Source organism: Schistocerca nitens, chromosome 5, assembly GCF_023898315.1.
Source record: "Schistocerca nitens isolate TAMUIC-IGC-003100 chromosome 5, iqSchNite1.1, whole genome shotgun sequence".
Lineage (NCBI taxonomy): Eukaryota > Metazoa > Arthropoda > Insecta > Orthoptera > Acrididae > Schistocerca > Schistocerca nitens.
In genome coordinates, this window is record NC_064618.1 from 292,138,771 (window position 1) to 292,151,975 (window position 13,205).

Sequence of the window (13,205 nt, forward strand, 5' to 3'; positions counted from 1 at the left end):
AAGTACTGTATACAGGGTGAATCTGAATATCTAATGAAGTACAGATAATTCTGAAAGGAACTGAAAAGTTCTGTACCGGTTTTCACACAAATCAATATCTATCACTACTACTACCGTAAAACAAGCCGAAAGAAGATAAAACTAAATGATTGTTATACAGATTTCTTGGAAATGCTTCATCTAAGCACATCATATTCGTTGCAAAATACACGAAAAGTTTCAGCAGTGAACCAAGCAAAAGAGGATCATAACTTTGGAAACGCTGTACTTCCTCTGGGTTTGGTTGGTAGCGCTACTTGGCTTCTATCGACAAGCAACTACGACACAGTTTTACTTGCACGTATCCTTCGTGTACTGCTAATACGAACCAGGAAGTTGTTCCAACCGCCACGCAGCAGCTGCCTGTTTGGTCACAGGCGGCGTCCATAGCTCGTCCAGATAAACATTTTGACCATAATCTGTATCACCAAACAGCTAAGGCAGTACACGGAGGACTGTGCCCGTTGCTGGTTGCCAATCTAAAGACTTCCAAGGGAAAAAAAGGATTTAGAGAGTTTCATATGATTGACCGAATTTACAAATTTAAAACGCTGTCATAACCTGCTTATTAAGGGGTATAATATTACAGTAAAGGTTTAACAAAATGAAACGTGTATTATCGTTAGAAACTGTATATAGCTTGAATCAGCGTAGCTCACAAGGGAACCTTCCGATCGCACCCCCCTCAGATTTAGTTATACGTTGGCACAGTGGATAGGCCTTGAAAAACTGAACACAGATCAATCGAGAAAACAGGAAGAAGTTGTGTGGAACTATGAAAAAAATAAGCAAAATATACAAACTGAGTAGTCCATGCGCAAGATAGGCAACATCAAGGAGAATCTGAGCTCAGGAGCGCCGTGGTCCCGTGGTTAGCGTGAGCAGCTGCGAAACGAGAGGTCCTTGGTTCAAGTCTTCCCTCGAGTTATATGTTTACTTGCTTTATTTCGGCAAAGTTATGATCTGTCCGTTCGTTCATTGACGTCTCTGTTCACTGTAATAAGTTTAGTGCCTGTGTTTTGCGACCGTTCCGCAGCTGTTCACGCTAGCCACGCGACCAAGGCGCTCCTGAGCTCACATTATCCTTGATGTTGCCTATGTTGCACATGGACTACTCAGTTTGTATATTTTGCTTATTTTTTTCATGGTTCCACACAACTTCTTCCTGTTTTCTCGATTGATGTGTGTTCAGTTTTTCAAGGCCTATCCACTGTGCCAACTTATAACTAAATCTGAGGGGGTGCGATGGGGAGGTTCCCTTGTCAGTGTGAAAATTACCCAGAATGTATTCATCCAAAAATAAAGAATGAGAGCGATTTGCAACAAACGTTCCCATAATTTTCGAAACTTTTCCTCGCTATCACCTCACACAAGACAGTAAAAAGCTTTTGTGTGTTCATCCTTTTAGCAGGACGTCTCTGGGACGACGGCCGTTTACTATCTTGACAAAAAATAAGAACACCTACAGCCGTCATTCTGATTTTATTTTATTTTGTCGCTACCAGTTTCGACGCTTCATTGCATCATCTTCAGGCCTGTATGCATAAAACATTAAAGACAGCACTATCAACTTATCGGTCAAGTTACATAGAAGCAGATTAAAATGGAATGAGAACAAAAGGCAAGACTCTGAATTTACGCCGAACGTTTTGACAGAAAGAACGGATACACCCATTGTCACATATCTAAAATGTACCATCACGAATTTCCACTCAATACATTGTACAATTATACTATTTATTAAAACTTCTTTAAATACTATTCATGATTTTTATTTGACAGTCGAACACCCATTATCTGCACAACCTTGAAATAACTTACTGTAAGACAAAATAATTGTAAAAGATGATGAATGGAAGGAAACAGTACCTCACACAGAATTAAAAAGAAGGAACATGACCTATGTGTCGTGTCAAAGTATCAAATGCTTAAGTGTACACAAATGAGGGGCATACACTATGTCATATCTATAAAATGAACGTCCGAGACGTGGCCGACCGCGGTGGCCGTGCGGTTCTGGCGCTGCAGTCCGGAACCGCGGGACTGCTACGGTCGCAGGTTCGAATCCTGCCTCGGGCATGGATGTGTGTGATGTCCTTAGGTTAGTTAGATTTAAGTATTTCTAAGTTCTAGGGGACTTATGACCTAAGATGTTGAGTCCCATAGTGCTCAGAGCCATTTTTTTCCGGGACGTGGTATAAACCGAATTTAGGAGCCACATACATAGAACGTATGAAACATACCCACAAGGAAACTGTTCATGATGCAAATATTCATATGCGAATGCATCGTACATCATGTATTGCCATGAAACAATCACACACAGGGATATTAAGTAGCCCGCAAGGATGCAGTGTCTCATGAAAGATGACAACAGTACATATTCATACATGCAAGAAACCAGAACAGCTTACTGAGTAGCACACCGCTTGAAAAGTACTCATGTGTGTTAAACATAAGTTATCACGAGGAACTAACTGAAAAATGAAATATATAGTTATGAATGAATGCATTGTAACTAGTACACACTTCCGTCTTTCGATGGCATTAAAACCAAAAAGGGACTGATGACGTTAGCCGTTAAGTCCCATAAGATTTCACACACACACAAAACCAAAAGCCAATCCATGCCAGCAATTAGAAAAATTTCCAGTCATTCAAATCGTGTCAAGGTCAAGTCACATTATTAATTGACCAGTGAGGAGGCCACACACCATGCTCATAATTAAAATGTAAGTAATAGTAATTTTTCGATCAGACATACAGTGTTAACGAGTGACATCTATCTGTATGTTGGCAATACATACACTAGTACAAGAAAAACATTGGCAATGCCACGAGTCGGATGTAGTGAAACTTAAGGTAATGTAATGCAGATCTACGTGAAATAGAAGACGGGTACATAATCAATGTCACATATATTTGAGTTTTGATGTGTCACAAGCTAATACGATTAACAGTTTGACAGATTCAATGTATGCTAATTATGGAACGGATAGTGAGCACAATATATCGGAACCAATTACACCTGGTAATGTTAAAGAAATAAAGCAGGAGCCAATGTCAGCTGCTAGGGATCAGAAGGACAATGTGTCAGATGTGTCGGCAAATATCTTGCAACATATGGGACAAATAAATGCTAACATGTGTAAAATGGAGTCGGATATTGATAGTAAGATGTATAGTTTGGGTTCCGAAATTAAAACGTCATTAAGTTCTGATACTGACGATAAAATAAATAAAATGGGTACTAACCTTGATGCTAAAATGAATAATTTAGGGTTGGAAATAAACGAGTTACACACTGAAGTTGTCGAAATGGAATCCAAAATGGAAAGTAAAATTTCGAATTTGAGGGATTCGTGGAAAAATGACCTGACTTTGTTTTGTAATAATATTAAAGAAGAAATTAATCAAGTAAAAATCGAATGTAGTGCTGCTATTGTAACAGTGAAAAGTGAACTAACTTCACAAATTGGGCAAGTTTCTGAGAACAACCAGCAGGTAGAGCAACAATTACATTCAGAAATAAGTAAAGTTCAGGAACAGATTCACAAGATAGAAAATTGCTGTGAGGAAAGTCACATTGTATTAGAAAATAAAATCAAAAAAGTTTAAGATGTGTGTGATAAGTTTGGTATGCAAGCTGCTAGTAAGATTACTAACGTTGGAACTAATATCCAGCAATTTAGTACTAGTGTGAATGAGCAACTGTGTAACCATGAAAGTAGACTAACAAAAGTTGAACAAAATGGTAATAACAATAACGTTTGTGTAGTGTCTAATGGAGTTGTGGAATCTTCAAAAATTGCCTATGTTACGCATCGTCAATTTCTGAAATTTGATCCAAATAAGAACGTTCATCCGAAAGAATTCTGGAGTGACTTTGAAGACGTTTTACCTAAAGTGTGGAGTGACAAACAAAAGATTGGATTCATAACCTCGAATCTAATGGGTGAAGCTAGAATCTGGGGTAATTTAGCTTCAAAAAAATACGATAGACTAGTAGATTTCAAACAGGTTTTTTTCGAAGAATACTGGGGAAAGAGGAAGCAGATGGAGGTTCTGAATAAGTTTTGATCTGGGGAGAGGTATGACCCTAAGAAAGATAGCATTAAAAAGTTTGTGTAAAAGTGGGTTACAACTTCGTCGTATTTGAACTCTGAAGTAGAAACCGAGCTTATAATTATGGGAACAGAAAACAAGTTGCCATTATATTGGCGAAAAAAGATCATTTCTGCTTTCAAGGATGACATTGACCGGTTTGTCCATTATTTAGAAAGAGTAGAAAACATTCTGAAAGAGGAGGAAAGTAACAGGAGAGAATATAGGCCTCCCGCTAGACCCATTGACAAAGAACGAAGGTCAATGTGAATAGAATAGACATACAAAGAGGTAATGGTTACCGGGGTAGGTACAGTGGAAGAGGAGGTACTGCTGGAGGCAGGTACAATAACAGAGTACAGTATTTTGATTGCAATCAGCTGCGAGCCGATGACATAATGGATGAGCGTCAGTTGTCTGGTGATAGAAACATCAGAGGCAACGACCTCGCACGGCAGGGAAACGCGTAGCGTTGTGTGAGGACGCTAGCGTTTACAGATTGAAACCGTACAGACTAAAGCCGGTAGCAACGCCCTTTGTAAAGAATGCACCTACTAAACAATGTATTGAATGTAATGATAATGAAATCAGAAAGGCAGAGGGGAATGGCACTGAGAAGCAATTTATTTCTTTAGAAAACGAAGTAGCGTTATGTGGAAGGGAAAGTTCTAGTAGAGATCGCAGGAACTACGCTAAGAAGGAACTTAACACAGAAAGTGAAGACTTAGGTCAGGATCTCGACCATCGCGAGCACCAATGTCACGATACGATAAACCGCCATCGCGATAGGCTACAATCCGACCTTTATCAAAGTCGGAAACGTGATGATACGCATTTCTCCTCCTTACACGAGGCATCACAACAACGTTTCACCAGGCAACGCCGGTCAACTGCTGTTTGTGTATGAGAAATCGGTTGGAAACTTTCTCATGTCAACACGTTGTAGGTGTCGCCACCGGCGCCAACCTTGTGTGAATGCTCTGAAAAGCTAATCATTTGCATATCACAGCATCTTCTTTCCGTCGGCCAAATTTCGCGTCTGTAGCACGTCATCTTCGTGGTGTAGCAATTTTAATGGCCAGTAGTGTAGTTTGCTTCTGCAGATAGGCAACCCAACGAACAGATTTCAAAAGCGGGATGCTTTCGGTGCGACTTCAGTGAACTACACGCTGGTTCTCTTCAGCCTGTACTGTCGTTACCGCGTCACAAACGGTGCCCATACCGAACACCTGTAATGTGAATTAGAAACTTGGAGGAGAGATGCTCCAACCACTGAAATGTGTGTCTGTTTTGTGAAACCCTAGAGATACTTCTGAATCAGCCTGCAGGTGACGTTACAAAATGATATGAATAAAACTTAAGAATTTGTAGATGGTGCCTGCACGCATGAACCGAGGATAGAAAGACACATCCGAAAACCCACCTTATCACTACTGCTCTTCAATTTGTCGAAGACAATACAGTAATTGAAAGAAAATTTCGGTAACAGACACCAACGTTAAGGTTCACAGACGAAATTGTTATTCTGGCCATGTACGAGGAAGAACTGGAACTGCTAAAGGACATGGACAACATACATAGCTTGTAATATGCCTTAAGGATAAAGGTAAAGCAAACACGAAGCTGACAAAGAATAGCAGAGAGGAGGACAACTACTTGCTTAGCACAAAAATTACGAACGTCAAAGTAATGCAAGAAGTGAAAAGCTGGTCAACAAATGATTTTTTTTCCTTTGCCTGCAGTTTTCAACACTTTAAGGGTATTCTGTGGCAGCTGAATCCAAATGCGACGTTAGTTTTATCTAATTAGCTCTGGTTTGTGAGATTTGATTTAGCATCCCTTTAGTGTTGTGTGTAGGCGCAGACATATGACAAGAAGGCGTTTTCTGTCTATATACTCATCAGCACTGATATTTTTATCATGTAAAGTGTATGTGATTGTTTATTGTACTTTTCATTAGAAAATACACACATAGAAATAAACACAAATTAGTGTTGTCTTCTTTGCGGAGGTAAAAAATGAGATCGTCCCGCAGAGCCTGCGTAAAGCCCCCAGATGCCTTCTGTTACATATACAACAAAATGCAAAAGCGCAAGAAAACCATATGTGACTCAAACAGGCATATCTCGCTTATTTAAGTATACAGAATAGGGGCCAAGACAAGCAGTGGTCTTCCCATAAGGCATGAAAAATGTGTGAGGGGTGTTTGCGACAGTATAAAAATCTAGCAAAAAGTGGTTTACATTTTGGTGGTCTTATGGTGTGGAAAGAACCCACAGACAGCCACGAAGATTTATTTTTATGCAGTTATAGTGAAAGGTTTCAACAGGTACAAAAAACATATGTGGGAATATCCATATAGGAATCAGCAAGACAACACACAGCGAAGATGTTCCTGTACTACTGTTTACTGCACTTTTGTACCCCTATCGGGCAGTGAATAAATGCAATACACATATGGGATCGGTGGAAGTGAATGTGACGAATGTGTAACACCTCTGCTTTCTGCTAGCAAGAACTGAACTAGTTGGTACGAGACCTCAGTCTGTCAAAGCAAGCAGCTGAAGTGTTAACTTCAAGCCTAAAAGAAAAGGACTGTCTGAAACAAGACGTTAAGATAACAGCTTGTCGGACAAGAGAAGAGCAACGTCTGCAACGTGTGCAGTACTTCGGCCAAGACGACGAACTTTTATTCTGGAATAATATTTCGGAACTTCTCCACCTATTGAGATTACTGGAGTATCGACCGGAACATGGGCAACTTGTTATAGATAGGTCCACCACAAGGTTAAAATACGTTTTACTGCGTCTGTGGCAATTGCACACTCAACAATACTTACTAAACATATGAAAACATCGACATGGTCCCGAAGAAACTCTGTTACCAGGAGCAGCAGTGGTGTAGGTGCGTTGACCTCAAGATGGTAAATTTTATCACACACACAAAATCCTTTGTATCATCTGCGTATTGGATAGCAGGGCAACCCAAGATCGCTGGGAGAAAGTGACGTAGCCCTCAAGGGAAAATATAACTGTGGTTGCAGGGAACATCATCAACGAGCCATTAGTTGACAGAAGTTACCTTATTCTCCCAGCTCTTCATATCAAGTTAGGAGTGACGAAGCAGTTTTTAATCATACGTATGGTTTTGGATAGGGTCCGCCTTTAGCAAAACACAATTTTGTTTTTTAACCCAAACATGTTTCGCTGCAGTTGCAGCATCTTCAGTGGGCTTTTATTTTCCATCTGTTAAAGATAAAGAGTGTTCTTTGCTTTTTAGCACATGGTGTGGTTTTTCTGATGTGTTGTGTTTCTACAGTGACCGTTTTGTTGCACAGTTTGTCATCTGCAACCACTTATACATTTTCCTTTTAATCATCTTCATCACTGTCAAACACTATATATTGAGTTGTCACGGCCACTGTCACTGTTACTGTTTCACTGCTTTACCAGCTCAGCGTGTTCTGTCAGAGGGTTAGCTGCTGAGTTAATGGATCAACGACGAACTGAAACGGGGGTCTTGCGACGTCCGCCCCGTGCAGATGAAACGAACAAAATGAGATTAAAAAAAAGAAAATATGGATAGAGCGTCTACCATGTAAGCAGGAGATCCCGGGTTCGAGTCCCAGTCGGGGCACACATTTTCACCTGTCCCCGTTGATGTGTTACAACGCCCGTCAGCTGCTGAAGGTATTAATATATAATTCTAATTTTGCTTCAGATACATTTGTAAATCATACACTGGTGTAAGCAATACAAAAGGCTGATATCTTTGATGGTCTTCAAATTTGGAGACGTGTAAAAGATTCAAATTTCACACGATCTATGAGTGAAGTTAAAGTTTCTGTCTGGTGTGCATTCGTTGCGGTTGTCAGAAACTTATTGGATAACAGGCAAGCAAATAATTATTGCTGCACATCATGTTATTGCACTTTAAAAATTTGGGTTGCAATATGAGCATCAAAGTACACTTTCTCCACAGCCAGCTTGACAGATTTCCTGAGAACCTGTGTGATAACAGTGAGGAATAAGGCGAGAGGTTCCACGTGGACATAAAAGTTATGGAGAGAAGGTACCAAGGTAGCTGGGACTGACTGACGAGATTGATGCGAGACTACTGTTGGCGCCTACAACGGTATTGCTCTGAATTAGCAACTTAAAAGAAAATCATACAGACAATATGATTCAGCTTACTTTGTATACATATAGTTTTGTTCTCATACTGTGTTTCAGTTGTATGTGGTTGATTATTTGGTATAAATGTATTGTGTATTCTGAGCCGTGCGCCTCAGATTCCTTCGGATTCCCGGTGGCTTTCTGTTTTCTGTTTTTCGCTTCTGAGATGTTCTTGTTCTGGTGGTAGCTCTCGTCTCGATTTCAGCGACGGTGGCCGAGAGAGGGCGCGATCGAGGCAGTACGGCGGATGGAAGGATCGATGCAGGGCAGTCTGGTGGAGCGGTTGTGGACGGAGGGAAGAGGCAGCAGCAGTTAGGAGGCGACCTCCAAAACAGACAGAAGACAGCCCCATCGTTTTCCAGGACAAGAGGGCCACAGGTGTTTGCGTCCGTTTGAAGGGGATCATCGCCCGCCCTGGTCGTTTTTCTGTTCAAATGGCTCTGAGCACTATGGGACTCAACTGCTGTGGTCATAAGTCCCCTAGAACTTAGAACTAATTAAACCTAACTAACCTAAGGACATCACACACATCCATGCCCGAGGCAGGATTCGAACCTGCGACCGTAGTGGTCGTGCGGTTTCAGACTGTAGCGCCTTTAACCGCTCGGCCACTCCGGCCGGCCGTTTTTCTGTTACTTAGCGATCTTCTTTAACTTTCGTTATCTGCTGGACTGGCTGTAGTGCTGTGACCCCGGACGGAATTTTGATCCTTGTTACAAATTCTGACTCACGGCTTAGCTGTTTGCTTATGTAAATTCCTGAAAGAATGAGCCTGTATAGTGTCGCTTTGCTAGCGGTTGTGTTATATTTATCCAGTTAACCTGAAGGCCCACTCGGTGTTCTACTCCAGATGCTTCCCGACATCTCTGGGATAGTGGGTGTGTATCAGTAACTCCAGCAAGTTGCTGCCTCCTCCGAGTTGACCTAAGTTGGGCGGCTGTTTGTTTTAACTTCTGCAGCTGTCAGCCACCTCTTGAGTTGTTCTGGATCTCCATAAAAACTCTCTGATGTTTTGGTTCAATACGGCCGTGTTGAATCGCAGGCCTTGGTTTCTGCCCGTTGCCTTTTGAGCCCCTGGTAGTTCGGCGTTTCCATCTTGACTGTGTCTTTACAAAGGCACTGTGTTGTTTCGCACTCGACTTATATTTCTCTCCCCTGCGTGCTTATTGAAACTATTTCTCAACTAGTGGTATGCAAACTGCCGTTGACACATGCCTTAGTGTGTTGTAGTTTTTCCGGCGTGAGGGCCACGCCTTGTAGAAGACGACGCCGGTCTGACGGCGTGGAAGGACGGCCGGACCTGCGGCAACCGAGGGACGCCGTTCTGGGCAGACGGCTCACGGAATCAAGAGTTGCGTAAAGCAATTATACGTAATGGAAACCTTGCCTTGAAGGTGCACCTTGGGCAGGGGCTCTCAAATATATTTTCTCTTTTCTCAAATCATTGATACTTTAAGAGTTTTCTTGTTGCTTCTTAACTGAAAGAAATTGTAAGATTTTATCAAGTATGGTGGTATCATGTAGACTTTAATATTTTTAAGCAATCATACGTAATTCGTAGCTTGCCTTGAAAGTGTGTTGGCTGTGTCCCTTAAATGGTTGTTTTTCTTAAATGATTAAAACTTTTTTTTAAATGTTGCTTTTAACTGACAGAAAAGTGAATTTTGATGGTTAACATTTTTCTTAAGAATTGGGTAATTGTGAATCTTTCTCAAGCGCTTGAGTTAGGCTGTGCGTTATGCTACGTCTTTTTATTTAAATTATATTTATTAAAAAACTGGGAATCTTTTTAACTGAAAAATCTTGGGTCTGATTTACATAAAGTATGTACAATAAAGGGTGAAAGATGTTTTACTTGAACCTTGCCTAGCCGCTCCATTTTCCCCTGCCCTTCTTTCTAAAGCTGTTATTGCGTTTTGTTTGGCCATATAATATTGCTGTGTGTTTATCACTGGAATCTTCCACCATAGAGTCTCGTTACATCTGGGTGGATCCTGTTACACTTATTTCAACCGTTCTTGAGTCGTCGACTTGCAGGGCCGCTGCTCTACTTAAAACTCTAGAGCCAGTCTGACAGAACGGATGATATATTCGACAATGGCGACCATAACGTACCCTAAAACTGTTGAAACTTTTCGGCAAATTCGGAGCTCCACAGACATTCACACACCTCACTGAAAGTGTCCCTACCAGAGTTCAAGCTTCCGGGTATGCCTTACAATCCAGTGTCTGATATCGGAATCTGTCTGACCATGATGTAATCTAACTGAAATTGTCTCGTATCTCCCTGTCTTTTCCAAGTATACCTCCTCCTCTTGTGAATCTTGAACAGAGTATTCGCTATTACTAGCTGAAATTTATTGCAGAACTGAATTAGTCTCTCTCCTATCTCATTCCTACTACAGAGCACATATTCTCCCGGAACCTTTTCTTCTCCTTCTAATTCGACCGCATTCCGGTCCCCCATGACTATTAGATGTTCATCTCCGTTTACGTTCTGAATCACCCGCTCAGTATCCTCATATATTTTCTCTACCTCTTCATCTTCAGCTTGTGACTTCGTCATGTATACCTGAACAACCGTTGTCAGTATTGGTTTGCTGTCGACCCTGACGGGAACAACTCTATCACTAAACTGTTCGCAGTAACTCAATCTTTGCCCTACAAGTCGAAGGTGCTTTATCTGGTGCAAGAATAGCGCATTTCATTGCGGATCAGAAATCCATTTTTTGACTCAAGAACGGTTGAAATAAGTGTAACAGGATCCACCCCAGATGTAACGAGACTCTATGGTGGAAGATTCCAGTGATAAACACACAACAATATTCATAACGCATCCTACTCCGTTCTACCATTTTATGCTGATACTGATATTACTCTATAGCCATCTAACCAGAAATCGTTGTCTTCTTTCCATGTCACTTCACTGACACACACTATATCTGGCTGAGATTTTGCGTTGCCCTTTACAGCTTTCCTAGATTCCCTACCACGTTTAAATTTCTGACTTTCCTCGGCCCGACTCGTAGAACGTTACCCTTTCGTTGGTCATTCAATCTTTTTCTCATGGTCACCTCTTCCTTAGCCGTCCACTCCCGGAGATCTAAATGGGGGGACTGTTCCGGACTCTTTTGCCAGTGGAGACATCATCATAACACTACCGAGCGAGTTGGCGCAGTGGTTAGCACACTGGACTCGCATTCGGGAGGACGACGGTTCAATCCAGCGTCCGGTCATCCTGATTTAGGTTTTCCGTGTTTTCCCTAAATCGCTTCAGGCAAATGCCGGTATGGTTCCTTTGAAAGGGCACCGCCGACTTCCTTCCCCATCCTTCCCTAATCAGATGAGACCGATGACCTAGCTGTTGCCGGCCGAAGTGTCCGAGCGGTTCTAGGCGCTACAGTCTGGACCCGCGCGACCGGTACGGTCGTAGGTTCGAATCCTGCCTCGGGCATGGATGGGTGTGATATCCTTAGGTTAGTTAGGTTTTAGTAGTACTAAGTTCTAGGGGACTGACAACCTCAGAAGTTAAGTCCCACAGTGGTCAGAGCCATCTGAAGCATTTGAACCTCGCTGTTTGGTCTCCTCCCCAAAATCAACCCAACCCATCATGACACTTTTTCAATTACAGGCAATATGTCCTGTGGATACAAATTATGTGTCTGTGGTGTAGATGTTTAGTAGTACTAAGTTCTAGGGGACTGACGACCTCAGAAGTTAAGTCCCATAGTGGTCAGAGCCATCTGAAGCATTTGAACCTCGCTGTTTGGTCTCCTCCCCAAAATCAACCCAACCCATCATGACACTTTTTTAGTTACAGGCAATATGTCCTGTGGATACAAATTATGTGTCTGTGGTGTAGATGTTTCCATTGCCTTCTGAATGCTCATGCCGTTTATCATTGCTTATTCTTCCGGCTTTAGGGGCAGTTTCCTACCACTACGGCAGGAGTGTGCCCTGTCTCTCTCTCCACTCCTCCGCCCTCTTTGACGAGGCCGTTGGCAGAATGAGGATGATTTCTTATGCCGGAAGTCTTCGGCCGCAACGCTGATGATTTTTATCCAAAATGTAAGCGGTGGCGGGGTTCTAATCCAGGAACGAGGACGTTTTGTAAACATTATATGACATAAATGTCAGCTTGGCACGTCCACCCGTTCCTGAGAAAAAGCAGTTTTAACAGTCGGTCAGAGACAGACAAACGGACAGCAAAGTGATTGTATAAGGGTTCCGTTTTCGTCAATTGGGATGGTTCAAATAGCTCTAAGCACTATGGGACTTAACATCTGAGGTCATCAGTCCCCTAGACTTAGAACTACGTAAACCTAACTAACCTAAGGACATCACACTCATCCATGCCCGAGGTAGGATTCGAACTCGTGACCGTAGCAGCCGCGCGGTTCCGGACTGAAGCGCCTAAAAAAATGGTTCAAATGGTTTTGGGCACTATGGGACTTAACATCTATGGTCATCAGTCCCCTAGAACTTAGAACTACTTAAACCTAACTAACCTAAGGACATCACACAACACCCAGTAATCACGAGGCAGAGAAAATCCCTGACCCCGCCGGGAATCGAACCCGGGAACCCGTGCGTGGGAAGCGAGAACGCTACAGCACGATCACGAGCTGCGGACTGAAGCGCCTAGAACCGCTCGGCCACAGCGGCCGGCTTCGTCGATTGAGGTACAGAATCCTAAACACAGAACGCACTAAGTCCAACATATACTGCCGAAAAAAAAAATAGTACACCCTTTTAGGGGTTTCCAATTAACTCAAGACTTCTTGTTTCAACAGTGCATATAGAGCATATGAAATGATTGCTTTTACAAATCATTAGCACAAGAGGCTCTAAGGTGCCAGGTATCGAGCCATGTTGTAACACCCATA